At 36.9% G+C, this 21,305-nt stretch overlaps 1 protein-coding gene and 1 non-coding gene across 13 annotated transcripts in view; one reads left to right on the top strand and one right to left on the bottom strand.

Annotated features, from left to right (window-relative positions):
* CEP112 (centrosomal protein 112) overlaps nt 1-21,305 on the top strand; it is a 437,573-nt gene that overhangs the window by 126,511 nt on the left and 289,757 nt on the right. The gene's annotated exons all lie outside the window — the stretch shown is intronic.
* On the bottom strand, nt 16,988-17,094 carry LOC123803260 (U6 spliceosomal RNA). Its single transcript, XR_006782796.1, has one exon. It is a non-coding gene; the product is annotated as a U6 spliceosomal RNA (small nuclear RNA).

Genomic DNA, 21,305 nt, shown 5'->3' with positions numbered 1-21,305 from the left:
ATATATATACACACAAAATATATTTTTTATATGTAATATAGTAAATATAAATATATATTTAGCATATAATATATATTTAGCATATATAAATATATATTTAGTATTCTCTGTATATATACTATATATTCTATATGCTAATATATTAGCATAAATATATTTATATATTATATATGCCAATATATTAGCATAAATATATTAGCATATATTTTGCTATATATATGATATATAAATATATATAAATATATCATATTTATATATAAACATATACATTTAGCATATATGAACATATATAGTTAGCATCCTCCTATGTCCATTTCTGTATCTTTTTTTTTTTTTTAAGATTTTATTTATTCATTTGACAGAGATAGAGACAGCCAGCGAGAGAGGGAACATAAGCAGGGGGAATGGGAGAGGAAGAAGTAAGCTCCCGGTGGAGGAGCCTGATGTGGGGCTCGATCCCAGAATGGGATCACGCCATGAGCCGAAGGCAGACGCTTAACGACTGAGCCACCCAGGCACCCCCATTTCTGTATCTTTTATTCTTTCGTATTTCTTTTTTTTTTTTTTTTAAGATTTTATTTATTTATTTATTTGACAGAGAGACAGCCAGTGAGAGAGGGAACACAGCAGGGGGAGTGGGAGAGGAAGAAGCAGGCTCCTAGCAGAGGAGCCTGATACGGGGCTCGATCCCAGAACAACGGGATCACGCCCTGAGCCGAAGGCAGATGCTTAACGACTGTGCCACCCAGGCGCCCCTATTCTTTCATATTTCTAATTTTCTTGTTTTTATCTGTGTTTTTGTTCTCTGACTGTATATTTAAGATGGTTTATAACATCACTAATTTGACATTCTGCACTTGCATTTCTTCTCTTTTCCACTTCCATGATGAGTTTTTATTCTGCTCTAAATTTTTCTTTTTTATCCCATCTTTATCCTAATCACTTCCCATCTCTAAATCTTAATTGTATTCTTTTTACCTTAGATCATTCTTAAGTCTTAACGCCCCATTTCATAGAGACTGTCTTCTGTCATTCAAACTCCTCACAGTGTTCCTGATACTTTCTTCTGGATATTATAGGAGACCATTTTGATAAGTCACTCGTCTGTGTATTTGAAATGTTTCTATTCCCAGGTTGTACAATAGCTTTCAGACTCCAGTTGGTATTTTCATACCTTATTACTTAACCTTGAACAAGGTACATTTTGTCCAGTCTTGTTTTATTTCACAAGCACTTACTGAACTTCTACTGTGTGTGCATTTTTGCAGATACCATCTGGCATTAGTATACCATGTGTTTTGGGGCTGGATTGTCCTGTCTCTGCTCCGTGTCTGCTTGTATAATGTTCCTATTCTGTTGGAGAGCTGCAGCTAGCCAGAAACACTCTTTGTCAGTTGCCAGTGAAATTGAAAGTTTCTAGGAAAGTATTACCTTTAGAAATTCTGCTTTACTGATGGGATACTTTTTCATAACCTATGTGGTGAGTCTCTGTTCTTTTGAACAAATGGAAGTCCTATAGTTCTGAGTACATATTGAGCTCGAGTTTCTTCCTATTTTTGTTTCCATCTATGTTACTTTAATTGTGGAAATTACAGCTCCCTGCATATAGTATGCCATCATTCATTCTTTACTCTCAATCCAGATGTTTTCTGGGACTTCCTGTCTCTGAACAGATGTGTATAAAGCATCTGTGGATATTACTCTGATGTTTTCTGTTACATGGAAGAATCCCAGCTACCATTTTATTTTATTTTATTTTATTTTATTTTATTTTATTTTATTTTTGTTTAGACACAGAATCTTTCACCTGAGGGCGAAAGAGGATGTCTTTCTACCTCATTTTTCTCTGGTCCTATTTCCTAAGACCAATTTCCATTTGCTCTCAGGTGGACCTGGTTAGGTATTTTTATCCATTTCCATTCGCTTTGTATTTATGGTGATTCCTCCCAGCTTCCTTCATTGGGTTGTTTGTTTATGTCAGTTCTTGTTGTTATTGGGACGCCCCCCTCCCTTTTTCCCCCTCTTTCTCTTTCTAGGTATTTTAGTGAGTACTTGCAGGATTCAGGAGATGTTAGTTAGAGAGATGCCATTTTGTATATGGAGACTAGAACTATTCTTAACTTATTTTCTAATAGAATTCTTTTTGAAGTGTAATATATACTCTCCCATCCTTTTTATCATTGCATAATGAAAACAGTTTATGGGAAATCAGAATCATCATCTTATAATCAATTATTGTGATTTACTGTAGATTCAATTATAGATTAGTTTGTGTGACTAAAATCTGAATACACGGTGACCTTCCCATGACCTTGAAACTTGATTTTTAAAAAATTCCTTGATCTCAGCTTGCTTTGTGGTCTTTTGCCTCTTTTTCAGGAGGATGGTGAGCCATGTGGAGCTGTATGACCTCCCGAGCAGTGTAACACTGTTAGCTTTCTGCAAAATTGATAAGTGAATCAAAGGCTGACTCAGATCTCCCAAATGTTTTTTTTCTAACTCCAGAAAATCATCATGTTCTCTGTTGCCATGAGTATTCTTTAATTTTTCACACACATTGATACATGCTTTATTAATACAATAGACCACAGTCACATCCTTCTGAGCTTTTATCCCTGTTGGTTTTTGTTTTGTTTTGTTTTATTCCTGATACTGTTTGTTCGTGGAGCCTATAGGGAAGCATTTGTCATCACTTTGTCATCTCTTCCTCCTCACCTGCCACCTGCCACTAATTATGTGTGAAATTGGTGTTATTTCTATTCTTGCACCTCCAAACCCAACTAGTTTCTACTTTCCTTAATGTCCTTGCTTTAGACCCTTATTTTCCTGTGTTCTGTGAACTTATAAGGTCATCCCTCACACCCATCCTCCCATGCATTCTCTGTCTCCTTTCCCAATTATTGCCCGTTTCTCCATTGTGCAGACTGATTTAAGACCCCTTTATTATCTCTCAACTGCCTTGGTCCTTTTAACATGTAGAGAAGAGTAGGTATCTACCTTAAAACACCCTTTCTCACCCTCAGCCCCCCCACCTGTGATCTTTTTCCCCTCTCTGCTTTCATAGGTGGGTTTCTGCACTTATTTTGTGAATTTCCTCTGTGTTCTCATCTTCCACTTCCTTTCTTCAGCCCAGTCCCCTCTTTCTTCTTTCATCATGTTACCAAACTTCTCCTAAGGTCACAGTGACCTTCGATGTGGATTTCGTTCAGTCTCCCATCCCTACAAGATTCTCTTCTTCAATTTTTGGGACACACATCCTGCTGATTTTCTTCCTTCCACCCAGTCTTGATTGCATGGTCATTCCATGCTCTGTTCCCTCTGGATCCTCCCCATAGACAATCCAATCAAAGACCACAGCTTTAGAAACCATTCTTCCATACTGTTCTATGGCAGTGACTTACACATTATATCTTAGTCTCAGACCATTTACTTCCTTAATTTTCTTTATAGTACTTATTACTATATATTTGGATATTTGTACTTATTTTCCACTTTCTAAACTCCACTTTTAAATTCACTTCCTGCAGAATTCCAGGATGTCACAGAAGCCATTCCTTTCCCTTCATTGTTTCTCCTTCATGCTGCTCTTATCTTCACCCTCTCTCTACTTGCTTCTTGTCTGTTTCGATGTTCTCCTGCCCAAGTCCCTGCTTTCTTGGGCTACAGATTGAGTCATTCTGCACATGTGTTCAGTTTGGCCTGAAAAACAGTTTGAAAAATTTGAATCAGTTGCCAACATTATAAAATTAGGAGATTTCACATGAATTTGAATTTCTGGTTTCTCTGGAAACTTGCAGGATCTGACAGCACTAAGCCGTCTTCTCTCTTGGCGACAGGTGGCAAGAGCTGATTGCACAATGCTTGGATAAAGTCATGATGGAAGTCACAACAGTTTTCAAAGAATCACTGTCACCGAGACCACTTTTTCTTCTGTTCTTGGTGTGATTAAGTTAGTAATCAATAATAAGCAGCCAGTTTTCTTCTTAAACCCTCAGGTTTGGGCGCCTGGGTGGCTCAGCCAGTTAAGCGTCTGCCTTCAGCTCAGGTCATGATCTCAGGGTCCTGGGATCGAGCCTCACATTGGGCTCTCTGCTCAGCGGGGAGCCTGCTTCTCCTTCTCTCTCTGCCACTCCCCCTGCTTGTGCTCTCTCTCTCTCTCTCTAATAAATAAAATAAAAAAAAAAAATAAACCCTCAGGTTTGTCAACTTAAAATTGTACTTTTAAATAACTTAAGGTTAAAAAGGAAATCATAATAAAAATTTCCAAATATTTAATAAAAGTATTTCTCATTAGACACGTCTCTATTGGACAGATTAAAAAAGAAGAGAGAAAACTAAAGGAAAAAATTAAACAACATTAACCAAAAAACCCAAAGCGGCAATATAATTCTATGCAGAGAATGTTGTTTGGGGCTCATTCTTCTCATATTTGTTGCCTGGTCCTTGTAGGCATTTTCCTTTGGGCCCCATCTCCACAGTTTCAGTTGTTTTGCTTTTTTGTTTAGTTGTTTTGTTTAAATTTGAGGTGAAATTCACATAATAGAAAATTAACCATTTTTAAGTGAACAATTGAGTGACTTTTAGTAGATTTACAATGTGCAACGGCATCTGTGTCTAGTTACAAAACATTTGCATCACCCCCAAATAAAGCTCTGTACTCATTAAACAACTTAGTCCCCAATCTCCACCCCTTCCCAGGTCCTCACAATCACCAATCTGCTTTCTGTCTCTGGGGATTTACCTATTTTGAATATTTCATATGAATAGAATCCTACAACATGTGACCTTTGTGTCTGGCTTCTTTCACTTACATAATATTTTCCAGGTTCATACATGTCGTAGCATGTATCATTACTTCATTCCTTTTCATGGCTGGATAATATTTCATTGTGCGTATACACCATATTTTTTTTTTATCCATTCCGCTGTTGATGGATATTTGGATTTCTATCTTTAGGCTATTGTGAATAGTGCTACTGTGAACATTCATACACAAGTATCTGTTCGAGTACCTGTGTTCAGTTCTTTGGGTGTATACCTAGGAGTGGAGTTGCTGGGAAAGCTGTTTATTTTTGTACTTGGCTTTTGTTATTGGGTCTTCAGAATGATACTCTGGCAGGTGGCACACATGTTTCCTTATCAGCCTAGTTTCAGTTGCTACTGTAGACCACAAAAAGAATTCCTACCGAGCATTACATAAAGGGCTCCTAGGCATTTGGTAAGAACATTCTTTTCTAGTGGACTGGCTTATTCCAGAATCCAAACCACTGATTTAAGTATTGTCTGATAACCATAAAGTTATAACAACGAGAGCTGGGTGTTCTTAAGTCGTATTTATGTCAAATTAGAGTGAGCAGTTAAGTTGGGTGGGTTGCCCTTCCCTACTTTGGGATATTTTTACCGGTATCTCCTTTGTTAGGCTTTGCAAACAAAATTTTCCTCTGCTGATTGGTGCTAAAAGTACTCTGACAGATTTTTACCCTCCATATCCATCCCTGTATAATCATCACCATAAAATATAGTAAATTAAGGGCATCACCACCTTTATGCCAAGAGAGTCACAATAGAATTGTTAGGTTTTTACACTTGTTGGCCACTGGGGAGTATGTGAATGTTGTCTCCCTTTGCTGCAGCAGCTCATTTATGTGGTCATTTTAATATTTTATTGTATTTTTGGAAATCAGAAAAATAGTGTCAATGCTAGTGATAAGAAATCAAGTCTTACAAACAAAGCATAATGGAGACAAGATAGAGATAGATCATCTCCCATATTGAAAGCGATGTTTCTTTAAGCTCAATTAATTTCACATTGAATTTAAGCCTGTTTGTTAAAAGTATAAAGGAAGAAATCAAAATTAAATAACACTTCTGAAATACTGGAAAACATCCTTAATGGTTATAACTTCTCACAGTTATTTCTTCATGGAGACTCAGAAAATAAGTCTTATCAGTAATAAATTCATATAAGCTAACTCTCAGTCTGGTGTTAATTTTAATAACAGATCTCTTTCTGATGGTATCCCCAAGGTATACTCTGAACACAGTGGCTTACATACTGATACACTTTTTCTTATATATGGTAAAAGTCATCCAAGAAGTTGGAAGAGTGTGAACCCAATATGGAGGGATGAAAAGTGCAAGAGGGCATGTGAAAGAACTGGAGAAAAGGAGCCCTCTTGGATCAGGAATACAGGAGACTCATGGTTCAGACTGAGAAGGACCCCAAATCCCCCAAAGGTGGGGGCAGAAGGATGTACTGTCTCCCGTAGGGAATAGCAAATGGTTGGAGAATTGGTAGCAGTGTGGTATATGATGAAACTGACATTGGAGGAAGACTTAACTTTCCTGAATATCTCTCTGCAATAAAACTAGGTTTTGAAGAACAGAAAAGGAGCTGGTGGAGAAGAGAGAATTTCCCTTCCAGAAGGAATAAAATGTTTCAAGACATGAACGTGGTAACGTGTTAATGTCCAAGCATGAGGTTAGGAGTAAAGCAAACAGACCTGGTTTTCTGGAAGAAAGATTTTTGTCAGACTATAATAAACAATAAATAAGCGAATGTCAAACATTTCCATCCTTAAGAAAAACATGCTTTTATTTTCCTTACTGCATTTCCTTTATTCCTTCCTAACTTATAGTCCCTGAAGTTTGAGGTCATGAAATTTAACAAGGAATTTAAAAATTGGGGACTTTGTTAAAATTCTGATCTTCTAGTTTTTTATTACTTGATAGAACATTTAATCATTTTAGGTGTGGAATACACAAATGTCAAGGAACTTTGAAGAAACTTTTGGTAATTTGAACCATATATCTCTATTCTTAGTGAACAATGAAAATACCCCGAAGGAGGTTTGATGTGGAGTAAAGTAGGTCTGGAAATGGTCTATATTGAAAGACCTAATGGTCTTTTGATGTCTGATTCTTTGATTTTGCTTTTGCTTTTTAAAGGGGTGCTATGTGATTATAATGAGAAACATTTCAAGTTCTTTACTTGGGAAGTTAATTGTTCCTTAGCTTGCGCTATTATGACTAATCAGTGGTTTTGAATGGTAGCAGTGTTTGAAATTATTACTGAGGAGAGTCACCTTGTTTGGTAGAGAAAGTTCCAGTTCATCATGAAAGTTTATCACACCCATGAACTGTCGTCATTCCTCCTGCAGTTTGTGGCTATGATGTGAACATATATTTATAATATATTTTAAAAGTTTCAGTTTAATAATTTTCTAAGTAATTAATGGGAATAGAATAGTTTGTTTTTCTTGCAACTGGTACTGTGATATTTGAAGTTGAAAATTATGGATCAATTACTGGAAGGCACCATCAAAAATTTATATTCATTTTTTGTTAGGTGATTTAAAAAGTATTCCATTTTGTATTGATGCAGACATTTGTGTCATCTTAAGAAAAGTTATCCCTATACTTTGGGAAGTTCCCACAAACTCTGAACATAATTTTCTTCTTAAAAATAGCACTCTTAAGTATCACTGGGGGGGGGGGGAACCCATCTGTTCTCTTTTCTGCCCTCTGCTTGAGCATCTGAAACCATTTTAGATGGAGAGCAGTCAAAGTTTCCCGTTTATTGTAAGCATTCCTTAGCCCCAGTGAGCATGCTGACATAACCCTTCCTCTAAGAAGTATGATGGAAGGCTTGAAGAGAGGACAGAAATATGTAGTGACCTTGTTTCAGATTGAAAAGGAAGTTTCTATTCTGTCAAGCACTTCTTTGTAGATGTGTCGTTACACAATTCTGCGCTTCTTCTCATGAGAACACACTGCTTTAAATTAGTGTCAGTGTGATATGATGCTCAGGAGGCCTCTTATTGACAGAGACATTTGTGACACTATTTCACACAGTAGATTTAATTTGTAACGTGAGGCTTTCAGGTTTATTAGATTCTTTCTTCAGGAATTAAGTTTGGAAAACTCATTTTTTTTTTAAGATTTTATTAATTTATTTGACAGAGATAGAGACAGCCAGCGAGAGAGGGAACACAAGCAGGGGGAGTGGGAGAGGAAGAAGCAGGCTCCCAGCAGAGGAGCCCGATGCGGGGCTTGATCCCAGAATGCCAGGATCACGCCCTGAGCCGAAGGCAGATGCGCAGCCGCTGTGCCACCCAGGCGCCCCCGGAAAACTCATTGTTTTAAGCAGTTTATATATTTAGCTTCTTGAGTTTTACTACAGTCAAAATTCACTTTAGCAATGAAATGTGGTGAAATAAATTTAAGCCTGGTGGAAAGTTGATAAACTAATACAGCAATACTTTATTTAATGCTTTATAGTTAAAATGATTTCAGTATATATCCTCTTAGTTCATCCTCAAAAGAATCTTCTGTGGTTGTTTGTGATTATCTGCATTTTAAAGGGAGAAACTGAGGTTCAAAGAGATTAAGCAATTTAACCAGTGTGGTGTAGTTCATACATGACCGAGCTGGGACTTAATCCTAGGCCTTCTGACTCCTAATTCAGTGCTCTTTTTCTGATAGAATGTGGACTTTTACCTTTTGTGTCACTCAGTAAATCTCCTTTTGTGCTTTTTAAATGATTTGATCCCAGTGATTCATAGATAGCAACATACACTAGGTATATGTTATTGCTTATTCTTCCCTGAAGTACCAAATGGGAGAATATACCCTGCCCACATCTTCTGATAGCAACCCACCATGTTCTCTGCATAGGACCACTCTCCTTCTCTGCCATGTACACTGGGTCTAGAGTGGACACCTGAACCAAGGGCAGCAAACTTGTTTTACTCAGAGATACAAAGAGCTTAAGGTGACACAGCTAGTAAGTGGAGGTGCGAGGATTCGAGATTGCCTGTGTTTGACTCTAAAGCCCCTAATCCTAACCATTATGCTATAGTGCATGACTGCTTGTTCTTTGGGAATTTAGAACTGGGAAACCTAGAGACTAAATCAGGGCAGAAGCTGGAAACTTGGAAAGTTACCAAGATGAAGATTGGCTAGGCAGCCACTATGGGCCGTATGCAAGCTCGAGTTCTGAGTAGTGAAGTTGAGGCCAAGAAGAAAATGGAGCAGATGCACAAAGAGAGGCCGAGAAGCTGTAGAAATTGCAGCCCATATGTACAAAAGCTTTGTCTATTCCAGCTCCATCTCAAGAGGGACTGTTCACCACGATCTCCCATCTTTCCAGTTACAGCCATTTTATTTAGGTGGTGTGAATTGGAAGGTATATTAAAAATTTATTTAAGTAGTTATGTTTATTTTTAAAAATAGATTCAATGTGGCCTATATAATGTTATTTCAAACTGTATTTATTTTGAAAAGACATTTAGTTAACTGGATAAGAACATTTATTGATTTCGATAAGGTTTAATTGAAATTGTTCTTAATTTGTCACTTTATTCTGTAGAAATCTCACAAATATTTGAGGGTTTTTTTTCAGGCTTTATTTCCGTTTTCTTTACATACAAATATGGTTTTCCTTGCTACATTAAAAGCTTAAATTTGGGGGGTATCTGAGTGGCACAGTCAGTTAAGGATCCCAGTCTTGGTTTTGACTCAGTTCATGGTCTCGGGGTCAGGGTTGTGAGATTGAGCCCTGCATCGAGCTCCATGCTAAGCATAGTGTCCACTTGAGATTCTCCTCTCTCTCCCTCTGTCCTCCTGCTCATGCTCTCTCTCTCTCTCTGTCTCTCTGAAATAAATAAATAAATCTTTAAAAAAAAAACTTAAATTCTAGAGTAATTAAAAAAAGATATTTATTTTAGAACAAATAAAAGTGAACTTAAATATCCCCTCTGTCAGAACTATCACAAATTCTTACTAACAAAGTCTGAATTAAGATGGGAATGGGATAAAAAAAAAATATATGGGAATGGGATGCTTCTATAAATTTCCTTAGGAATGTTAAGGAAGATTATTAATGAGAATAAAATTATGGTGCTGTTTTATTAGGAACAGCGAGGGTCTATTCAGTAGGAATAAATTCTTAATGTAAACTTGTAAAAAAACCTGAAAAATTTGTAGCATTTTTTATTTGGAAGTGATTATAAGCCAGTAAATAATACCTCTTTTCCCTTTCAAATTGAGGATTAATTTGAAAAAATAGAAGAAGCAGGTAGATGGGGCTGTGGTTTAGATGTGTGGCCAACATGCAGCTTGGGAATCCTTCCTCGTAGAATTTAATGTACTTGGGGCGCCTGGGTGGCACAGCGGTTAAGCGTCTGCCTTCGGCGCAGGGCGTGATCCTGGCATTATGGGATCGAGCCCTGCATCAGGCTCCTCCGCTATGAGCCTGCTTCTTCCTCTCCCACTCCCCCTGCTTGTGTTCCCTCTCTCGCTGGCTGTCTCTATCTCTGTCGAATAAATAAATAAAATCTTAAAAAAAAAAAAAATTTAATGTACTTGTCTGGTCAAAGCCCAAGCAAGATCCTGTGCACGGCAGGGGACATTCTCCGAGAGAGGAGGGGGCTGGACAGTTCCTTGAGGATTGTTTCTCCCAAAGCCCCCCCTCATTAGCAAGCGTGGGAGAGAGCCAGACCAAAACGGGCAGAAGTTCTCTTCTCGTTGAAGGAGCTCAAGTCCTGTGAGATTTTTTTTATCTGTTGGCATTTCATTTTAGAATCGCACCCCCCCATCCTCATTGATTTTGTTCTTTATTTTTTGAACATTAACATGGTGTCAAAAATGAGATCTGCACTAAAAGGTATATTCAGAGGAGCGGTGTCCCACTTCCGCTCCTTCTGTCCTTTCTTCTCTGGCCCCAGCCCCTGCAGATGGGTGATCTCATTCGTTAGTCTCTGACAGATCCTTTCTGTATTTGTTTTTGCACAGTTGAGCAGATACATGTAAGATATATGTATATCTCAGTGGTTTTTTTTTTTCTTACACTTTGCTTTTACTGTTTGTTATAAACTGGAGGTCATTCATACATCAGCATAGTATGAATGTGTGGATGAATCACAATTTATGCAATAGCTGTCCTACCTATGGGCATACAGGTGGGTTCAATATTTGCAATTGCACTTGATGCTGTAACAAATAACCTAGTAGACATGTGTTTTTGTATTGTCTGGTTGAAAGATAAACATATATATATACATATATTTTGTTGTATATTGCCAAATTCATGTGTGTGTATGTGTGTATAGAATTTCTACTGGCTACATATAAGAATGATTTTTGACCCACAGCCTCCCAAACAGAATATGTTATATTTTTTAATTTTTTGTCTGATAGATGATATGTGATAAATAGTATCTCAATATAGTTTCAACTTGCAGTTCTCTTATAATAAGTGAGAATAAACATTTTAATATATTCAGGGTTATTTTAATAGTTTTATTGAGTTATAGTTGAAATACATTTCACATAAAGCATACAGTTTCACATTCTGACTTACCTATACACTGACATACCTACCAACACAAAACATATGTCTGTGTAAGCATATAGTTATTCCCAAAAGATTCCTTATGTCCCTATGAAATCTCTCCTGCCCACCTTTCCCTAACTTCCCCTTATGCAGGCAGGCACTAATCTCCTTTCTGTCACTATAATTTCTAGAATTTTAAATAAATGGAAGCATATGCTATGTGTACTTTTCGGTCTCCCTTCTTTCCCTTGGCATAATGATTTTGAAATTCATCCATGTTTTATTGAATATCAATAGTTCAGTCCTTTTTATTTTTGAGTAATATTCTGTTCTATGAATATACCATAATTTGTTGACCTGTATACCCATTGGTGGACATTTGGGCTGTTTTCAGTTTGGGGCTATTATAGATAAAGCTTCTATAAACATTAGTCTTTTGTGGACATTTTCTTTTTGTCCTTTTGAATAAAACCTGAGAGTCAAATGTCTGGATCATAAGGGAGGTATATGTTTAACTCTTTAAAAAGCTGCCAAACTATTGTCCAGAGTGGATTGTGTGATTTTACATTCCCCCAGCAGAGTGTGGGAGTTCTGTTTCCTCCCTATCCTTGCCAACACTTGATATGGTCAGTGGTGTTACTTTCACAATTCCAACAGGCTTCTCCAAGTACTTCGCTGTGGTTTTAATTTGCATTTCTCTAGTGACTAATGTTGAAAAACTCTTCATGTCCTTTTTTTGCCCTAAGTATATCTACTTTGGCAACTGTCTGTTCAAATCTTTAGCCTCTTTTTTTAACTGGGGTGTTTGTTTTCTTATTATTGAGTCTTGAAAATTCTTTTATATATTGGATACAAGTCCTTTAACAGATACATGTTTTGCCAATGTTTTTCTCCCAGTGTGTGGCTTTCCTTGTCATTGTTTTAATGGTTTATTTCAAGGAATTCGTGTTTTTAATTTTGATGAAGTCCAGTGTATTTATTTGTTCTCTCACAGATGGTGCTTTGGGGTCACATCTAAGAAATCTTTTCCTAATCCCTAATCTTTTCCCTAATCACAAAGGTTTTCTTCTGGAAGTTTATAGTTCCAGGTTTTATATTTAGGATTGTGATCCATTTTTTTAAGTTAATTTTGTATGTGCTAGGAAGTATGGACTAAACTTCTCTTTTCTCTTTCTTTCCTAATATGCCTTCTTATCCTTCTAATATGTGTAGAATCTATAGTGCAGAACCTCTCTTGTTTGTAATGTTGTTAATTTGCATTGTCTCTCTTTCCCAGTCAGTCTGGCGGGAGGGTTATCAATTTTATTGGTCATTTTGGGATTAGGTAATCTAGTCATTATTAAATGTATTATTAGATTATTTAATACTGAATTGTTCTTGCCTTCATGGCATAGATCCAACTTAATTGTCAGCAATTTAAAGATGTCGCCTCATTGTCTTCTTGCTTGCGTTGCTTCTACCAGGAATCTGCTGCTGTCCCTACTTTTGTTCCTCTGCAACATGTCTTTTTTCTGGCTGTTTTCAAGATTCTTTTTTCTTTGTCACTGGTTTTGGGGCAAATTGATTATGTTGTGCCTTTATGTAGTTTTATTTGTCTTATGCTTGGAGTTCTTTGAGTCTTGGATCTGTAGATTTATAATTTTAATTAAATTTGGAAAGCTTTGGCCATAATTTCTTCAAATATTTTTTTGTCCCCATCTTTCTTTTCCTTTAGGGACTCTAAATACACAAATATTAGGTTGCTGACAGTTGTCACCAATGCTTTGCTTTTTATTATTCTATTTTTCTTTCTGTGCTTTGTTTTGGTTAGTTTCCACTGCTAAGTCTTCAAGTTCACGAACCTTTTCTTTAGCAATGCCTGTAATCCCCCATCCATTATGTTTTTCATCTCACACATTGTAGTTTTTCTACAAAGCTATGAAAGTTTTGTCTCTGGAATTTCAGTATGACAGGGTACTTCTCAGCCTTATCACAGGCCCTTTTCTCTCTTGGCCCCTGTTCTCTTCCCTGATTTAGCCACAGTCTTCTCTCTCACAGCTTCTCCATTTGTTATCCTTTGTGCTGGAATGCCCTTACTCTGCATTTTCTTTTATCCAGTCCTCTTCAACCTTCAGTTAACTTTTTTTTTCATTAAAAAAATGTTATTTTCTATTGAAGTATAATCAACATACAAATTCAGTTAACTTTAACATCACTTTCTTTCATCCTAATTCCTAGTTAAGGTTTTTCACCCTGTTATATCCTTAATACTCCATATTTCTTTTTTGGTCATTGAATTGAATCCTCATTGTTCTCATTTGTATTAATTCAATGTCTTTTTCTCTCTGCTAGACTGAAAGCTCCCTTAGCACGGGAACTGGGTGTGATTAGTTCACTGATGTTTTCTCAACATCTAGCAAGGTGCCTGGCACATAATGGCTGCTTAACACATTAATGGTAAATGAATTAATGAATACCACATGGTAACAGATTAACAGTGACTGAACTTATCACTAAGCACCTATAAGATAACCACTGGAGCCTTTGGAAAAAATGTAGTATGAGGTAGGGAGAAATGGTCAGTGAAACATGGGTGATTTATGTTTATAAATAAAGATTGGTTTCTTAAAACTAACATAAATCCAGCTAACATTACTTTTATGCACTTACTGATAGAGTGTGTAGTTTTTATAACCAGCAGAAATGGTTGCATATTTTATTATATCTGAAACAAAACTTTATCTTTAGAAATCTCTTACCTCTACCGTGTTCATCTTTCCCTTGAAATAAATAAGTATCTTCTGATGGAGATTTGCTCTTTTCATGAAAAGTGTGATGGTAAGGAGGAAAATAAAAGATATTTTACAAATATCAAAGAAAAATATGTATTTTACAAATACATTTACATTTTAATACATAGTTAAGCCTCTGTATGTGTATGTTACCACCTCTTCAACAGTCTTCGTGATGATCTTACCAAATGACATGCCCTTATGAAGCTTTTCTATTTTATCTTAGACACAATGAATTCCTCCGGTCCTTGTTTGCTCATATCATTATGTTCATATTATTGTGTAGCTTTCATCATACTGAAAATAGCATAGAGTTTGTCTTTCCTATATTGGATACAGGGACAATGAGTTGATTATTTTTGTATTTTTAGCACCAAGCACAGATACAATAGGTGTTAAGTAAATACTTGATAAATAGCTTAGCTTTCAACTGTTCTGAAGTGGTTTGATATGCAAATATTCATGTTATGTGAGGATAAATCATAGTAAGGACCTACTTGTAAGTTTAATCAATTAGCATCAAACTGATTTAGTAATATATTTATATAAACTTCTAAGCTTCCTTGTTTTCATTGGTGAAAAAAATAAATGATAACTTTATCAGTATAAAAATGAAATGAAATAGTACAGGAACTGCTCTAAATCAATGAGCATAGTAAACCCTCAATAAATGTTCACTCTGTTTCATCATTTGTGGAGACATTAAAATTTTGGTTACACCATGTTATAGTTTGTAGCAGCTTCATCCACTGGAAGTACTAAAAAGTGTCTGTTAGGACTTTATAATTATTTCACATAATTTAGAAATCATTTCTGATAAGCAGAAAAACTTTTCTCAATGATAAATATTATGTTTGGTAAATAAAGAGAAAATTTGCCCACTTAAAATTTGATCTACTTGTGCATAGTAATGAATGTAAGTGAGAATATTTTCCAGCTACTTTGAAATATTGAACTGCCCAGGGACAAGACATGGATGATGTTTTGAAGGAAATAAATATTTCAGCTTCACGTTTCAGCCTTTCTCCTATATTCCTTTGATCTGGCTTTGGCTTACTTATTATTCTGCTTGAATGACTTCACATTGCCTTTTTCCTCTCCCTAGTAACAGGAAGTGGTCCTGCACCTATTTCAATGTAGTTAGGCTTTGTCATTATATAGGATGAATGTGTCTCTCCTTATTACCTACTGATACACGACTGCCTGTAAAGTAAGCTGTATTGGTGGGTATGTATGTAGCTTTGCATGTATGATGAATAATTTATATATGGAACTTTTAATCAGTACTTTCTTAAATATAGGAAACATAAAAGGAAACATTAGATTTGGGATTTTTTTGAAGTTTAAAGATTTTAAAGGAATTTTTCTTCACTATCCACTGTAACTATTTTATCTTTAAGGATCACTTTCTCAAGGTTTTCTTATTTCACCATAAATATTTCAATTGGTCTTCTATTTTCTGGGGTAGAGTTCTTTTCATTTATTTATATGCCTACGTTATAGGCAGAAGTTAGTTTAGCACAAAATTAATATGTAAAACTTCAAACTGTGTAAACATGGCATCAAATTTACCTACATTGCTTTATTTTATACTTTACACACAAATCTGCTGATCTTCTGAGGCTTTTTCTTACACAAATTCTCATTGACTCTTTCCATTTGTCATATTCCCATAGTACTCAGCATATATAATATATATAATATTATACTACTACTTGATTTTGTTTTCTTTTGTTTTCCCCCCTCAATTGGACTGTTATTTCTCCAAGATCGGATTCGTTTTTATACTTCTTCTAGGTTTTCTGCAGGTATCTTACCAAGTAGGTCTCAAAATTTGCTGCCAGGACCCTTGCCTCAGCTCCTGGAACATGACTAACTTGCTGAAAATAGAGGGTAGGAGGTTGATGCCGGGATCAGTTCTTTTGAAACATGTTTAAAATCCAGTTGACTTCAAGGAATTGATGGATCTCCTAGCTGAAATCCATATGTTTTTAAGAGATTTTTGGATAGCTGAAGAAGATTCCTCATTCTCAGTCATAGGTAACGTGCTTCAAAACTAGTCGTGGTTCTTCAAGACTGGAGTCTGGCTCTGGGGGCAGAGTCTGCTGGGGAAGCCTAAATCATTGACGATATAAGGTCCTTGTCAGAAGAGAGTTCCACAGCACTTCTTTATACCCTTTTTGAGTGTTTCCCCTGGTATCAAGGGAGAAGTCTCTAGCTGGTTTAGCACTGGAGCATCGTAGTTTCATTGAGTCTTATTGCGTGTTTGCCCATGGTTCTATCAATGCTGTCCTCTGAGGCAGGATTATGGTGGGAACTGCTGGCTTTCTTTGGTCTGCGTTTACTGTTGCTGTATGTAAGCCCACTTGCCACCGTGGGGCCTCTAAGAAGGTTGTTGTTCTGATTCACCATAATAGGATGGAGATTCCTACAGTAGAGATCTGTTTCCTACCGATCTGTCTCTTCCTGAATGGAGTGGAATGAAATCTCTCTGAACTGTCTCCTTCTGTTTTTCAAGACCCTGTGTTTGAACCTCTGTTACAATATTTGGTAATAATATATTTTTTCCCTTTACCTGATGGCGTCTTCTTAGAAAGACAGGTTTCTCATATAGCTTTGTTCCTTAGTATAATTTAGTGGTTAACATTTAGTAGGTCTTAACCAATTTTTGATGAATGACTTAATAAAAGGTTGGATGACTCTGTTGTAAACTCAAAGTACTGTATTCTTTTAGGAAGAAGAAGAATGGAAAACAATCTTCTCAGGTTTGCTATGGACATTTTAAACATAATTTTGTTATCCCTAGAAATACACTTATATTTGGTTTTTAGGATTCAGTGGTTATATGATTATCTTATATGCAGCCTACTTTGTGACTCAGGAAAGCACTTTATCCTTGTGTATTTTGTGTGTCATCCTTGTGCAGGGGCCATGCTAATCTTCTCTGTATCGTTCCAGTTCTAGTATATGTGCTGGCAAAGTGAGCACTGTCCTTTTGTATTTTGGCTAATATTTTTTAAATATTTTATTTTATTTTTATGTAATCTCTACTCCCAACATGGAGCTCGAACTCACAATCCTAAGATCAAGAGTCGCATGCTCTACTGACTGAGCCAGCCAGGCACCCTTGTCCGTGTGTGTTTTGAATTGGGCTAGCACTACGCACCCCCACAGTAGGTTTCAAAATTGTGATACATGTCTTTGCTATGAGGAGTGCAGAAATGCTAGGCAGCAGCATTTCCTTATAGGTTCTTAAAACTTTTTCTAAAAAGTCACCTTAGCTGTGAATTGGCATTCTTCTTCAGGCTTTCATAATCCCTGGGGTGCCCTGGAGTTTTCAGTAGTACCTCGTTCCTCATTATCCCTTGCACACTTCTTTTCTAGGCCAGGTTCTAGTCTTATGACTTTCGAAAAACAAAACTTTCCTTGGTCACGTCTTCCTTTTGCAAGTCTTAGCAGTCATTCGTTGATCTCCAGAAATTTTAATTCCTAACCATACTGATTCCCTGCACTTAACCACACTCAGAGTTTGCGTGTTTGGGTAGATGCATATTGGTCAAGGGGAATATCTAGAACTAACTGGAGAGTCTTTGGGTGGTTTTATCCGGGGTCCTATCTCATCCAAATTTGCCACTGTTAAATGTAAATATGCCCTTTGGGAAGAAATAATTTGGCTTTTTAGGTTTTTGTTTTTTGTTTTGTTTTTACCTGGTGACATTACCTAGAAGGAGTTAAGTAACAAAGGAAACACAAAAAATTAAAACGCTCAAAGAGTAGCAAAATTTAACCTATGAATTTTTTTCTTTGCCTGATTTAACTTTTAAATTTGTTGAATTTCCTACTTATTTTTTTTTTGTCCATGCAGCATTGTTAATGCAGTTATAAATGTTATGTATATTAAGTACCTCAGAGAGCCCTTGATATATTCTAAGGTTTGGATATATACTAGTTTTGTTAGTTGTTATTGTTTCCTCTCGCTGCTATGCCGCAAACACAGTGTCTTAAAACAATTCAAATTAATTATTTTACAGTTTGGGAGATTAGAAGTCCAAAATGAAAGTTAGGGCCTAAGGTCAAGAGTGGTCAGGACTGGTTTTTGCCAGGAGGTTTTAGGGAAGAATCTGTTCCTTGCCTTTTCCATCTTCTGGAGGCTGTCTTCATTCCTTGGTTTGGGACCCTAATCACATTGTCTTTTCTCCATTGCTTCGTCTCTCATGCTGCCTTGTCTCTCCTTTGACCTTTTTGCTTCCCTCTTATAAGCATCTTGTGATTACACTTGAGGCCTATTATATGATAGCTCTGTTTTTAATTGTTTAAGGAACCTCCATACTGTTTTCCATGGTGGCTGCACCAATTCACATTCCCACCAACAGTGCACAAGGGTTCTCGTTTCTCTATATCCTCGCCAATACTTGTTATCGCTTGTCTTTTTGATGATGGCTGTTCTAACAGGTTTGAAATGATATCTCATTGTGGTTTTCATTTTCATTTCCCTGATGAGTGATGTTGAGCACCTTTTCATTTACCTGTTGGCCATTTGAGTATCTTTGGAAAATTTTCTATTCTGCTCTTCTGCCCATTTTTTGATTGGATTATTTGGGCTTTTTTTCTGTTGAGTTATATGAGTTCTTTATATACATTTTGGATATTAACCCTTATCAGATATGTGGTTCGAAATATTTTCTCCCATTCTGTAGTTTATCTTTTCATTGTCTTGATTATTTTTTTCCTTTTTTTTGCTGTACAGAAGCTTTTCATTTTGATGTAGTCTCACTTGTTTCTTTTTGTTTTTGTTACTTATGCTTTTGGTGTCACATTCATGAAGTCATTGCTAAAACCAATGTCAAGGAGATTTCATCCTGTTTTCTTCTAGGAGTTTTATAGAATCAGGCCTAACATTTAAGTCTTTAATCCATTTTGAGTTAATTTTTGTGAGTGGAGTGAGATAGAGGCCCAGTTTTGTTCTTCTGCATGTGAATATCCATTTTTCCTAACACCATATATTGAAGAGGCTATCTTTTCCCCATTGAATAGTCTTGGCGTTCTTGTCCAATATTAGTTGACTGTATACGCATGGATTTGTTTCTGGGCTTTCAGTTCTATTGGTGTATTTTTGTTTTATTTAAATGGCAGCATCATACTGTTTTGATTACTGTAGTGGGATTTCTGGGAAGCGTCTTGCAATACTGGGGGAACTGGATGTCCACCTTGGGCTCTCCTTTTTCCACTGGAGAAACCAGGGTGGCTCTGTTGGTGCAGTGTAATCCTGGCCTGGGGTGATGGGTGGTGATGCAGAGTGGAGCCACTCCACTTACCTTTTTAATGTGATCCGTCTCAGTCTCTGTGGTCCATGGGAGTGCTTCATTCATATCCTTGGGTCTGGGATTTTCACAATGGTGTCATGTCTATGGATAGTTGCTAGTTGGTCTTTTGGTGAAGGGCACTGAAGTTGGGAATGATTTATGCCACCATCTTGATGACGTCACTCCAGATGGGCTCTTTGATATAGTGTGTTTGAAGTGAAGACTTCCAGAGATGAGCAGAAGTTTGATCTAGAGCTAGTATTAGAGCCCGAAAACAGAAAGTAGACTATACATTATCAACCCAAATGTAGCAGGCTGATGGTGGCCCCCAAAAAGATACGTTCATATCCTAATCCTCATAATTTGTGAATGTTCTTATTTAAAAAGGGGATCTCTGGAGCTGTAACTGAGTTAAAGATCTTGAGATGAGGAGATTGTCCAGGTGGGTCCTAAAGCCAATCGTGAACCTCTTTACTATGGAGAAGAGACACAGAGGAGAAGGTGATGTGAAGATGGATCAGAGAGAGATATAGTCACAATCCAAGGGTGTCAACAGTCTCCAGAAGTTGCAAGTGCCAGGAAATGGATTCTCCCTTAGAGCCTTCAGAGGGAGTGCAGTGCTGCTGACTCCTCAATTATAGACTTTTGGCCTCCAGAACTAAGAGGGAATAGATTCCTATTGTTTTAGACTACTCAGTGTGTGGGAATTTGTTATGCAGCCCTAGGAAACTGATACACTAAGCTACTTTTATATATAGCTCCATGGACTTCCTTACTGAACTACCTCTATCTGCCCTATATCATGTCCATAATGCTGATAATCTCAACAATCACCCTTTCATTCTGTGCAACAAGAACGTTTTAGCTACCACCATTCTCTTGTTCATATATGAACTACTCCTCCACTTGATATTATTGGGTGTCATTCAGTTTGCCTTTCAGAGTTTGCCTTTTTAAGACTTAACTACTTCTCTTCCTTTCATATCTGAATTCAGTCTCTTCTGTCACCTTTCAAAGGTCATTTGAGAAACTAAAGGAACAAATCGTGGCATCAGTCCAACTAGATAATTACAAAACATTCCTTTCTTGACACTGAAAAATCTATACATGTTAAGTACAATTACCATGCAGAGTAGACTCTCTTAATTAATTATAGTTATTAGTTTTGCCCCTTATTAGTTTTTGCTTCCTCTTTAAAATTTTCCATTAGAGGGACGCCTGGGTGGCTCAGTCAGTTGAGCGTCTGCCTTCGGCTTAGGTCATGATCCCAGAGTCCTGGGATCAAGTCCTGCCTCTGCTTCTCCCTCTGCCTGCCACTCACCTTCTCGTGTGCTCAGTCTCTCACTCTCTCTGACAAATAAATAAAATCTTAAAAAAATAAAATGAAATAAAAATTTCCACTTGAAATATATACCTAGGGGCACCTGGGTGGTTCAGTCGGTTAAGTGTCTGACTTCAGCTCAGGTCAGGATCCCAGTGTCCTGGGATTGAGCCCCATATCAGGCTCCGCACTCAGTGGGAAGCCTGCTTGTCTCTCTCCCTCTGCCCCTCCCCCACTCATGCACGCTCTCTCGCTCTCTCAAATAAATAAATAAATAAATAAAATTTTTTTAAAAAGGTAAATATATACCTAGTTGGGAAAATACATGTAAAAACTCATAAACTGCAAAGAGCTATGCAAGCATATCATCATCATCATCATCATCATCAGTTTAGGATTATCTGAGTCTTCTCTCTCCAAGTCAAAAATACCTATAAGGCACATGCTGTAGGAACAAGCAAATTCCTAGTCATGGAGCCATTATAGTCATTTATGAGCATTGCATGGCATTGAATTCTCTAAGAAGTTGGATGGTAATTGCTTTTTCGGGTTATTCCCCATTACCAATATCCTAA

The sequence above is a fragment of the Ursus americanus genome, chromosome 23, assembly GCF_024610735.1.
Source record: "Ursus americanus isolate L20-20 chromosome 23, mUrsAme1.1.p, whole genome shotgun sequence".
Taxonomy (NCBI): domain Eukaryota; kingdom Metazoa; phylum Chordata; class Mammalia; order Carnivora; family Ursidae; genus Ursus; species Ursus americanus.
Note: the sequence above shows the minus strand (reverse complement) of the source record. Positions and strands in the feature narration are given on the sequence as shown.